At 37.3% G+C, this 12,690-nt stretch overlaps 1 long non-coding RNA gene across 1 annotated transcript in view; it reads right to left on the bottom strand.

Annotated features, from left to right (window-relative positions):
* Window positions 1–10,244: 10,244 nt before the first annotated feature.
* Window positions 10,245–12,690, bottom strand: part of LOC116684621 (uncharacterized) — a 10,678-nt gene continuing 8,232 nt past the window's right edge. The window contains exon 3 of the long non-coding RNA XR_004330801.1: window positions 10,245–10,554. This is a non-coding gene — a long non-coding RNA (uncharacterized LOC116684621). The remainder of the gene's footprint in view (window positions 10,555–12,690) is intronic.

The following is a 12,690-nucleotide window of genomic DNA, read 5'->3' as shown; positions in this document are numbered from 1 at the left end:
TGCCCCAAGGCATACTGAAATTACAGTCACAAAAATCAATACACCACAGTGTTCACAGACAACATGGCTACTTTAGACTGGTAGCCCAGCAGGTGTTGAAATCATTCTAGGATTTATATGAAATAACAAGAAGTAAACTATAGAAGTTAAAAAGTAAGGTAACGCATGAGCTATGGGTTTAGTGCATTCACACAAAATAAGTATAAATAAATATATCTCAGATAAATAACTTAAAATAAGATGGAAATCCCTGAGCATACAAAGGTGGCAGAATATCTGCAGCCACATCAGAATAAGTGAAAGTAGGGTTCTTGTCTGAACCTGTCTTTACAAACTTTTGGTGGCCGAGGCTACAGTATATTCCATCTCACAGTAATTACTTTTGTATTTGATAAACAGTGTGGTCTAAAATAAATTCTACCAAAACAAAATGTAGTACAATTCTGCAGTTTTAGACCTGTGTCAGTTTCTTGTTTTTCTATGTACCGATGTGAACACAAGAATATGATTTCTGATAACAGTAAAGTAACACAGAACAACCCTTTTACATAGAGTATGAGATGTTTTGGATAGGTGAAATGGGTGATGATTGCAGAAAAGATATGTTACAAGATCTCGTCCCACAAGATCTCTAGATTAAAACTTGACAAGATTTCTCGTTGAGGTGAAAAGTTTTTCCGCGATGTCAGTTCACAAGTGCAGAGCAGCAGCCAGTATAACGGAGTCTGGCTTTGACTTCAAAATTAGCATTGAAGATCCCCCCGACCATTCTCCAAAGTCGACTTCCAGTTACCTTTTGCAGAGCAGAGCGGTAGCAGAGTTGCAATTGAAAAAAAGCTGCTTCTAAAACCCAGCGTTAGAACGTTAGCGGGTTCTATCTATCTATCTATCTATCTATCTATATACATATACATATACATACATACACACACACACACACACACACACACACACACACACACACACACACACACACACACACACACACAAGTAGCTACTCCCTTGTTTACTGCTGCAATGAATGAAATGCAGAGGAGGAGAAAAGAGAAAAAATCTGTCTCCACAAAATAATCTGTTGAGTGTTAGATGGTTATTTATGCTTTAGAATGTAATCACTGTAAAACAATCATAAAATAAGCTTTCTTTTTCTCACTGTACTGTACAATGACACATTCAGGTACAAAACAACTGGCCTCAACTACTGCCAGAAAACGTGGACATGCTCATATTCCTGAAAGAGAACCTGACCATGTCTTAGGCCGAGCAGCGTTTCATGCTTGAAGAAATAAATAGTTGTCAGTCTCTGGTTGCACTTTGATTATTGAGAGAGTACTACTTTGACTATGGTTTGCACTTAAAAATGAAAAAAGTAATATATGACTAAAAAACATTCTAATTCATTTTTGTTATTCTTACTGTTTTTATTTTTAATTTAATGTAACTAAAGTATTTCAGTTACAAGGTCACATACAGCTTCAATTAGAAGTTAGAAGCTCATGCTGCAGTTATTAGGTCTGAAGAGGTTAGCTATACTGTACATTAGACAAGACATTTGAGTTTGTGGCAAAAACTTTGACAGTGCTTGTTTTTAATTTTGTGACTTTTGATTTAATACAAAATGGATGTATATATATAAATATAAATATATATATATATATATATATATATATATATATATATATAGAGAGAGAGAGAGAGAGAGAGAGAGAGAGAGAGATAAATATATATATATTATTTTGTTATTAAAGTTTTCTTTAAAATAGTGTCAAAATATTGTCCTGTCTCGTTCTCTTGAACCTAATATGGGTCTTGTCTGAGCTGAGTGTTCCGTCACACCCCTAGTGCAAGAATGTTTTGTTACTGTCCACTTGGCTCGTATTATAGCATGTGGCCTTCCAACGGCAAAACACAGCAGCACACAGTAAGAAATAACTGTTGTGCAAATTATTGTTCAGTGTGACAGATGTTAATAGGGAACCAAATGGGCATAAAAAAGAGCAGATATGAAGGAGCATAAAAAAACATGAGCTGAGCCTGAGAGATGTGGTACCTACAGTATGTTTGAATGGGAGGAGCAGAAATTCCAGTGATTGAGTGAACAAGGGTGTGGGATGACAGAGACACAATGGAAATGAGAAATGGGGACAGAAATTGGGGAACGGGAGATATGAAGAGAAGGGATGAATTGAGAAAGCTGGAGAAGAGGAAAGCAATAGCTGAGAGAGGAAGGAGGAGGGTGTGACGGCCCTACTTTGTGTGTCTGCATGTTGTAACCCTGTGTTAAAGGTAGATGCTAATGGGGCTGATTTGCAGCACCTCCGCTCAGGGCTCCACAGGAATTAAAGGCCCATCTTCCTGGACTTTGGAAGTCACTCTGTTCTTTTCCCTATTCTTCCAACACTGGAGGCACAGTTTTTTGTTTGTTTTGTTTGTTTGTGTTACTATTTGCAGTGAATTAAACCATATTTTTATTTCATTTGTAATACATTCTTTATATCTTTGCCATCTTGCGTCCCTTCCCAGTCTTTTGTCATGACCTTTTGTTGATGCTCCATATGAGCAGGCATTGGAGAACAAACAAACATTCAGATTTAGATTAGGAAGAGAATATCCTAGTTGACGCAGCAATGACAGACACAGTATAAACTTTCGAGCAACCAAAAGAGCTTCTTGTGTTACAGATGTAACATGAGATGCAAAAGCAGAGAGAAAAACAAGAGGTGGGGGTTAAAAAAAAACAAATTGAAAACTGCGACAGTGGTGGGGAATGATAGGATGGGAAGGATTGGCTTTCAGATATTGGGAATGATAGAAGGAGAGCAACATGAGGAGGAGAGAGAAAGAGAGCAAAAAGGAAAAAGAAAGAGAGAATGTAGTGAGTGAGCATAAAAAGTGAGATGAGAAGATGAGAGAAGATGAGGGGAGGACACCAGCTTTTTTTTTTCTTCATTTAGACAGAAGTGTCTCTGAGTGAGTCTCTTGAGGCTTACTCAATACGTAACACTCTCTCCCTCTCTCTCCTCTCTCTCTCTCTCTCTCTCTCTCTTTCTCTCTCTCTCTCCTCTCCTTCTTCTCTCCTCTCTCTCCTCTCTCTCTGACTGTTTCATGGCTTCCATTTGTAAGATTACATCTTTCAATTAAGACTGAGATGTTATTCTTGGTCCTTGTGTGTGTGTGTGTGTGTGTGTGTGTGTGTGTGTGTGTGTGTTTGTGTGTGTGCATGCGTAAAGGGTGCTTTAAGAATATTCATTTAGCCAAGGCCCATACAAACAAGAGCTTTACAAATTAAAGAATGTTACCAAGTAAAATAGCAAAAATTTTAACAAAATGTAGATCAATATCAATGAACAGCTAATAGCGTATTTTATTTAAATAAGAACACTAAACTAAAACAGGCCAGTTCACCTCCATGATGGTAGTTTATAAAAAGGATTACAATAAGTGAGACATGCTTTAGGTTGCTGTCACACCTGAGCAGTTTGGTCCATTTAAACCAAACCCTGGAGCGTTTTGTGGCATAGTCCAGCTTGTTTTGGGGTGATATGAAAGATTCCTCAAACTCCGGTGCAGACCAAACAACCAAACTCTGGTCCACTTGAAACCAGGGATCTCAGTTCGTTTTCAATTGCACTAGAATTGGGTTGACTTTATGTAAGAATGCAACACGACCAAAATATAGAAGGTGAACCAAAAAACAGTGCATTTACTAGTCTGCAATTTCAACCTTGCACACAATTTATGGACTTATATATGATGTAATGGATAACTTTCAAATCCATAACCTATTATGACTACACATCGCTCGCTGTCTGTGTGACAACACAATTTGCCTCTCTCATAAGTTTAAATTATAGACTTAACTTCCTCAATGTCCCTAAGACCCCTAAATTCCTAAAAAAAAAGGACATCCCTGGCTGGAAGAAAGATAATGAATATAAGAAAAAGAACAAAACAAAGATATTTTACATTTTCCACTTTCCTAGGTGAGCTGTTAAATAATATAGTATATATTATCTTAATATATCACGTGTATGATTTTGAATGCAAAGTACATATGCTCATTGTGTTTGCAGCTACTTTAAAGTCTGCTGCGGGAAAAAAAAATTGTTAAAGTCCCATCAAATATTTCGTACCCTTGTCAAAGTACCTTCTCCATTTGATGTCTTAATCCATCAAAGAAAACTGAGTGGTTTTTATTTTGTTCTTTAGCTTCCTTGTTCCTCTTAGCCAATAACCTTGATAACTGCGAGCGAGTTTCTGAAAGAGCAGCGTTACATGCAAAGGAATGGATTTGTTTGTGCTGGCACTGATAGCTGTAAACTGGATTTGATACCTGAAGTGAGAAACATTTAGCAGTGCTCATTCATAATGCCAAGTATGTCAAATTTTTACTTTTTTTAGCATTTACATTAATTAAGACAAGTGTAGCACTGCTCTGCCATTCATTGGCCCTCATTTATCAACCTAACGTAGAAACCAGTGCAGTTATGAGCGTGGAAATCCTCTTACGACAGGCTTCACATGGGATTCATGAAACGTTTGAGTCACACCAATCAGAGCGTACGAATGGTCGTACCATAAATGCAGCGGCTGGAAACAATCGTAATTTAAATATCACGCCCCAATGTATTTTTGGTTTTAAGGCCTCACCCCTACTATTTACAACATGGCAAGACGTAATCCAGCAAAAAAAACGGCACTTTTCAGGAGGTGGAGATTGAAACCCTGACATCTAAGTTTAATTTGCAGTAACGGTGTCCTATTTGGCAGCCTAAAAACTGGTATTAGGCTGTATGAAGAATGCGGAATAGAAAGAGATCACTGATGCAGTCACCAGTGTTGCCGTATTAAATCGGACTCCAGCTGAAATTTATTTAATTTATACATCCTTGACATATACTCCTAATAGTAATATACCGGCTTATATTGCAATCTCTTAGGCCTACGTGTAGTTGTACCTATATTTAAATAAACACACGGTAGCGGAGTTTATGCAGTTTTTTATTTTACTTGTGTTTTTGTTGCTGTGAGGAAGAGTGTGTAAGGTCAGACCGGACGTGAGATTTTTTTGCAGCCTACGCTCACATTCAAATTGACAAATGGCGACCTTTGCGTAGGAATCGTCGTACACCTGTCCTACGCACGTTTCATAAATGAGGGCCAATAAGACTCGCGCCCAAAGTATGTTTACCATCAATAGTAATGTATTCTATCCTGTGTACTATTGAATTGGTGACCTACTGACAGGAAAAATAAATAAATGTCAGTGTGCATATGACTTTTTTATATGAATTTTTTTGCACCCTTTAAAACTCACTTACCCATGTACAAATGAATGCATTAAACAATATTAAGCCACAAATTAAATATTATTTAACAAAATGTCACTGATTAACTAACTATTAGGCTGAATTCACAGTCGTAGGTAAATTACAGTAAATAGTAAATAGTCACTGTTCTTCAACACTATATTACATCTTAATGACTTTAAAAGTAGACAATATATAAAATACCCTCGGGCAGGGGGAGTTTGTTCATTAGGGCGATAAGGGCGGCGCATTGCCAAACAGGAAAAACGAAGGGATTTTTTTTCTAACCAATTCTATCACAGCAATAGCCGTTATTAGTGTTCTAATCTAGACATATGATCTGCCACTAAATGTCCAATCAAGCTAAAGTCATGTTTCAAATGCCCCCGCCCCTTTTGGAGCAATTTCAGTCAGGTTGAAAATTGCCCCCGGAAGGCTCTCATATGTAAATCCATTTTTTTTTTTCAAATATCAGAGCTTTCAATACAATCTCTATGAGTTCCAGGTGGGCTTGCACTTACGCACTTTCGTCATTCGTAATGCAACCATGAACCTAATTAAGAAAAGAGCGGGTAGCAGTGTCAATCATTTCACGTACTACTATTAAGATGGCTAGCGTTCAGTGCAACTGGATTGTCTCTTTGAAAGAAGTTCCTTTTAGTTGTGGAACAAATCAAGATAAATTGGCAATGAGACAATTAGGACCTCCCTGACCAAATTTAAACATTCAACCGGTTTCTACTAAAGGGGTGAAAGCCCTACCCCCGGGCAACCAGCTAATCCAGTGTGTGAAGTTATGCGTGTTTGAGTGTTTGAGTCAGCTTTGCGCGGCAAAGATGAAACTGAGGCAACCCTGGAATTCCTTTTTGGACTGGTCAACTTTGTGGCACAGTTAGATGAGACGTTTGATGAGCATCTTAAAAAAGATAAAGTTTGCAAGGGCACATCAAAGACAATTTATAACAAGATTCTGGAGTGTGTGCTAGTGGTCGTGAGGGAACACATTATGGAGGAGGGGAAGTCAGCACACTAGCCATAGCCATCCAAGCTGACAAGACCACAGACGTTTCTACACAGACACAGCTGGTGCTTGTGCTGAGGTACATTGATAGTGTACATTGATTGATTGTCAGTGTGCTTTTGGAGAGACCGAACACTATTTTTGCAGACGACAAGAAAGCCCTTGTGACTATGTTACATGATGAAGATTTCCTTTTTCACAAAATCATGCCACACATCAATATTCTGTATCAGAGGCTCCAGAAGAAGGACATCGATGCTGTCTTCATCAAACGTGCCCATGACAGCTTTACAAGCAGTGTGCAGGCCATAAGGTAAGATTAAACAATAGCATTCAATCGTTCTCAACGCAGAGCTTTGTCATTTGAAAATATATGCATGAAAGGAGACTGCATTTGTATTAGAAATTACATTCTTATTATAGGGCTGCTCTGATGCACTGGCACTGTGCCAGGTTCTCATGAGCTACAACATCCAGGAGACATTCTCAGAGACGGAGTCTGTTGAACATTCTCATGTGAAGCTGAGAGATGTTTCTCAACTTTGACACAAGTTAAGACATTCCTGTGAAATTCAATGGGCCAGGAACGTCTGAATGCACTGGCCAAGTTTTCCATGAAGAGGGAACTAGTCTTCAACGTGCCTGATTTCAATGAGAAACTCATTGACCGCTGTCTGCATGTCTTTAACACACACAAGTTCACAGTTATAGTTGTTATTTTTAATTTATTCCAAAAAGTAAAAAAAAAAAAGGGTTTCAGGCAAATGTCTATCAGTGTTCATGTTCATTTTCACAAATCTGTACATGAGGGCAGAATATGGAAGTCTATACAAATTCCTTATTGCCAATAACTTGCATCAATGCTATTTAGGTTATTAGGCTGCACTACTTTTGAAATGTTGTAAAGGTTGTCAAAGGTCTTGTTGATCGTGTAATCTGAACAAATACCAAGATGCTGTATTTATATGCTGCCCCTGTCTTTATGGTCTTTATTAACATTGGATTAATGTAAGTAATCAATAAATGGAAAAAGTTATTGTAGAGCAATGTCAGTTTCGCTTATGAAGGCTCCTGGATGCTAATTTCTTACAAAGCTTTCCACCTGTAACTTATGTAGCTAGAGGGGAAATCTTTCTGTTGTGTGTTGCTATCTAATGGACACAAGAGATATCCCTAGATGAGTTAATCATCTTGCAACAAATTAATATTTAATAGTAAAAATATCAATCAATAGTAAAAATAACCCAGAGGGGTTACATACAACATTTACAAATGTTCTCATCCAAAACTGTAATTAAAGCTTCAGTGCGTAACTTTTGGATATAAATGAACGTCCGTTACATTCAAGCCGTTGCCAAATGAGTTGACACAAAGCCAATTAAAACTATCAGCTCCACACAATTCTCTCTGCATTTCTCAGTATGACTATGTTCCGAAGATTGTGGCGTCTGGTGACTTTCCCATGCAGAAACTTGAATGAAGATAATTACCTCTTCTGAATAACTCATCATGTTTTTTAATCCTCCTTGTCCTCCGTGCAATACTCTACTCCCTCCTTGGTTACAAGCAACTGTGTGAAGGGGGCGTGGGGTCGGTGCACGGTCACGTAAGATTTGCATCATGTGGGCTTGCCGACAGTTTTGTTGTCATTACTTAATGTTTCTCATGGGGGCGGCAGAAACTACGCACTAAAGCTTTAACAGTGAGTCAAAATGTAGCTTATACAGTTTGGCAACAGACTAACTTCTTCCCAGTATGTTAACTGATGACTGGATGCTTCCAACCCTGTTCATGATTTAATTTTTAAATAGTTTTGATTTTTTTTAATTTTTTTCAAATTATAATTTTTTTTTAATGACTTTGATTCTCATTTAATTTTACAAGCCAAATGCATCACAAACACTACTACTTTCTTCTGTGAGTGTTAAACAGACTGTATAAAATTTTAAAGTGCTCCCAAGCGCGGCACTGCTCTCCCTTCTCTTCATTGGAGCCTCTATGTTAACAGGCTTGTGGTGATGCACAATGTGCTATAGGTGCCAAAAAATAATCTATGTTTGATACTGCCATTTTGTTTTGTCATGGATCATGTGTGCAAAAAAGCATTACACTTTGTGAGAAAAACATTGTGGCAGAGAAACATGATATCAATTTTAAGCTAAAAAAAATCATGATTCATATTTTTCCCCAAATTGTGCAGGCCAATCATTAAGTACAGAAAACAAAACAACGGCAAAAATGACAAAACAAAATTGGAAAAAGTGACAAAAAGTGTCTTTAAAAAATGACCATAACATTAAAAAAAAAAAAAAAAAAAGTGGCATGGTCAACGAGAAGACAATACAGGGGTTATAGCTTTGTTTTGTATTCAATTGGAGTGAGTTTTTGCAAGCTCCAGACCTTGAAAACAAACCCAACAGCTCGTGTATGACAGTTAATGTTGGCTGTCTAAGACTTCCACAAGATTCCACAGGAAGTCCCTCTAAGATGAAAAATTTATCAATTTGTTTTTTTACAATGAAAGTTATATCATTATGTGACATCCTCTTGTGAGGCAAAGAGACCTTCTGCTCCATGTAATTATTCTCTCAGCCAAGAACCCTGCTTTTTACAGTGATAGCAGATTGGGGAGGGGTTAACAAAGATAATGATAAAACTTTGATTTAATCATCACATACAGCAGCATACTCAAATGTATCTTTTAAATGTTTTCTGGGTTTTGTCTATCCCTTCTTTTTTACAGTAAGCCTCAATCTTTCTCTCTGTACTCACTTTTCTTTTTTTACATTGTCCCTTCTCTCTCATGTACCGACTCCCATTGCCATAGGTGGTCCGGTCATGTCATTCATAAAAAATGACTGCAGGTTCTCTTCCCTCTTAACCTGTGTGACTTCCACTCTATTTATATCTGAACTCACTTTAAAGTCATTAGCAGACACACTATATAACCTGCAAACAACAACATATCAACAGAGGTGTTGGCTGCTAGTCAGGATCAATTGACATACTGTGCATTCAATTGACATCGCTCAACAATGACTAATATCCAGCAGGGCTGAGTGGTTCTGTAATGCTCTTACTGTTTACCGATGCCAATGTTTTTATTTATCAAGCCCCTTTTCCCTGTGATCAGCAACATGATACCCCAGAGTAATCGTTCACTAAGCTATCTCTGTCTTTCTCAGATTATCCAGTCATCGTCTACATTTGACTTCATAGACTCTGAGGAACAAAAAGAGACAAAAAATAATCTCTTGAACTGATCCCAGATGGTATCATACATAAGCTCTTGAATAATCAGACATTTCTAATTAATATGCTTTGTTTATCTACACAATAACACCCACAACACCCTTCTCTCCATTAGCTATTGATGGGATTTTGAAAAATTGTCAAAGAAGAAGGAGACTTTAATCAGAATTAAAGATTAGGAAAAGGCTACATTTTTCTTGTTCCTCTACTGTTTGTGTATTTTTTTGTCTGATAATTATATAAGAAAAAAAGCCAAACTAGACCAAACAGCAAACACTAGAGACTAAAGTGTGTAATAGAATAAACTGATTAGTTGCGGTATGTAAATTGTTATCTAAATCAGCTAAAATTCTTTTTCTCCCTATTTCACAAAGTCTACTATTTAATAATTGCAATAGAAAAAAAGAAACCAATCTCTCACTGATAGCACTTTAAAGACAGCTTTTTTTAACGGCTCCTGCATCTGACTCCTATGGGCTTAATAATAAAGTGATTCATTAAAAACTGTGCAACATCGGAAAAACAGCAATTAGAAGGGCACTCAGAGGGTACAGACCTACAGAGCCCCGGAGATGACATAGAGGAGGAAAAAATTAAAAAAGTGTTTAAAAAAAAAAAAATAATAATAATAATAATAAAAAAACATGTAGGGCCTGTCACTCCCTGATGTAAGTCGAGTGCAGATTTGCATCACGGATGCTCAGATTTAAATGGTTACGGGATAACATGTCATACCCGATGAGAGTCAAGTCAGACCGGTTCTGGTCGAGTGCAGATGTGAGTTGCGCATGCTCAGATTTAAACGGTTTACAGCATGACATGACATACTGACATTTGTGAAATCCACAAAATAATAAACTTCTGTTATTACAAACAATAACAGAAGATGGGAATTATTTCAAAAATGTTTTAGCTATCTGATTGTTTGATTGCCAACATTAGCTCAAAACCCCATTCCAGTGGCAGGGCCTACTGGGGACAAACAATTTTGCGAGATCTTGACTTTGTTTTGCGGGATATCGAGTTTCATTTGCGAGATCTCGCAAATCCAACAAACTATACGGCTAACCTAGCTAGTACCTAGCTAGTACCACAACATGATTACATCTCTTTGGTTGTCTAAATATTGTTTATTTTGATGAGCATTACTAATTAATACATGCCAAAGTGAAGTGTTACAATGGACATTGTTGTTCACTGTTGATGTCAATGACTGCAGGCTAACCTTAGCAGCTAGCTAGTATCTAGCTAGTAGCATAACATGATTATGTCTCCCTGGTTGTCTAAATTATCTAGCGTTTATTTTTATATGCATGTAAACGATCAGGAACAATGATAACACAATGTTTACCGGTGAATATTTTATACAATGAAACAGCACGTTCATGTGTTCACCACATAGCTAGCTAGCTATACCATGGATGTAATAAGAGAACAAACTAGTTATATTCGTAAGAGACATGAGAAAGAAGCTCATGAACGAGCATGTTGCTACGACAACACAAACTAGCATTATAGACATCAACAGTCAACAACAATGTCCATTATAACACTTCACTTTGGCATGTATTCATTAGTAATGCATATCAAAATAAATGTATTTAGACTAGGCCTACCAAGAAGATGTAATCATGTCTTGCTACTAGCTAGCTAGCTTAGCCTTATTGTTTGTTGGATTTGCTAGATCTTGCAAATAAAACTCAATTTCTTGCAAATTAAACTAAATCTCACAAAACAAAGTCAAGATCACACAAAACATGTTTGTTTCAGTTTTTGTTGATTTTTCTTTAATTTTTTCTCATTTTCTTATGGGCTCAGCACAGACCTCAGTTCAGAAATTATGTTTCCTTCCATGTATTTTAGGGTGACCAGACGTCCCCGGTTTCCGGGGACAGTCCCCGATTTTGGCTACCTGTCCCCGGCTGGATCTGTCCCCGGAAATGTCCCCGGTTTTTTCAGTGTGACTGAAAGACCCAAAATTGGAATGAAAGAAAGAAAAAACTAACAAAACGTAGCCGATAATCGCACACCCAACACACGCAGGCTCCAGGCAGCCAGAGCCAGCGGTGCTCAGAGAGGTTTTAGAAGCCGTGTTTTACGATGCTAAAATCACTGATTATTTACATGGAGTCCGGTGCGTTTAGCGTACGCAATTTCTCGGACTTTTATGTTTTAAAAAGGATCTTAATCTTTAACAGAAAGGTCGACCTCCTTAGAAATCCTTTCCATAATGTTGTCAGACTCTTAGAATATTAATCTGAGTCTGTTAGCAGCTAAACGAGCACTTTTATGAACGTAAATACAAGCTGGACAATTATCCTATTACCTTCCATTGCAGCGATCTCGTTTAATACTGCATCAATGTCAAAGGAAAATATGTCCTCAGTAGTTTTTGTTGTATCTGATTCTCAATGAGCTGTTGCAGAAACAAGCCTTGAGCAGTAAAGCAAAAGCTGTCAGTAGTTCAGTAAACATTACAACATTATGAAATATTGAGACGTTCTATCTTGAAATATTAAGACTTTCTATCTTGAAATATTAGGACTATTAGGACTTTCTATTTTGAAATATTAACACTTTATATCTTGAAATATTAGCACTTTTTATCTTGAAATATTAGGACTTTTTATCTTGAAGTATAAGGATGGATTTTTTATCTTGAAATATTAGGACTTTCTATCTTGAGGTGTAGTGGAGTAGGAAGTAGCAGCAGGGGTGGGTCTAGGATCAGACCTGGGGGGGGGGGGGGGGGGGGGCTCAGCCCCTAATAAGAACAGCTCGAGTGTCCCCGTTTTAAGTTTTACAAAAATAAAAACATTACTTGTTTTGGAGGTAAATACGCTTCTGAGCTGAAAATGTCCCCGGATTTTGTCTGAGAAATCTGGTCACCTTAATGTATTTGCATATTTTGTTGAAGAGTAAACGCAACTTATAAGAGACAGAGTTGTTGTTAGTTGTCTATCTTTTGTTGAGACAGATTTACATGGTTTCAGTTAGCCTAATAGCTGGTTTGATATGCATTGAGAGATTATTTTAAAGAAAGAATCAATGCCAATCAATAGGTATGGTGAAGGGTATGTGATGATGTGGGGCTATTTTAATTCCAAA

Source organism: Etheostoma spectabile, chromosome 3 (genome assembly GCF_008692095.1).
Source record: "Etheostoma spectabile isolate EspeVRDwgs_2016 chromosome 3, UIUC_Espe_1.0, whole genome shotgun sequence".
NCBI classification, from domain to species: domain Eukaryota; kingdom Metazoa; phylum Chordata; class Actinopteri; order Perciformes; family Percidae; genus Etheostoma; species Etheostoma spectabile.
The sequence above is the reverse complement of the archived record's forward strand: the minus strand, read 5'-3'. Positions and strand labels throughout refer to the sequence as shown.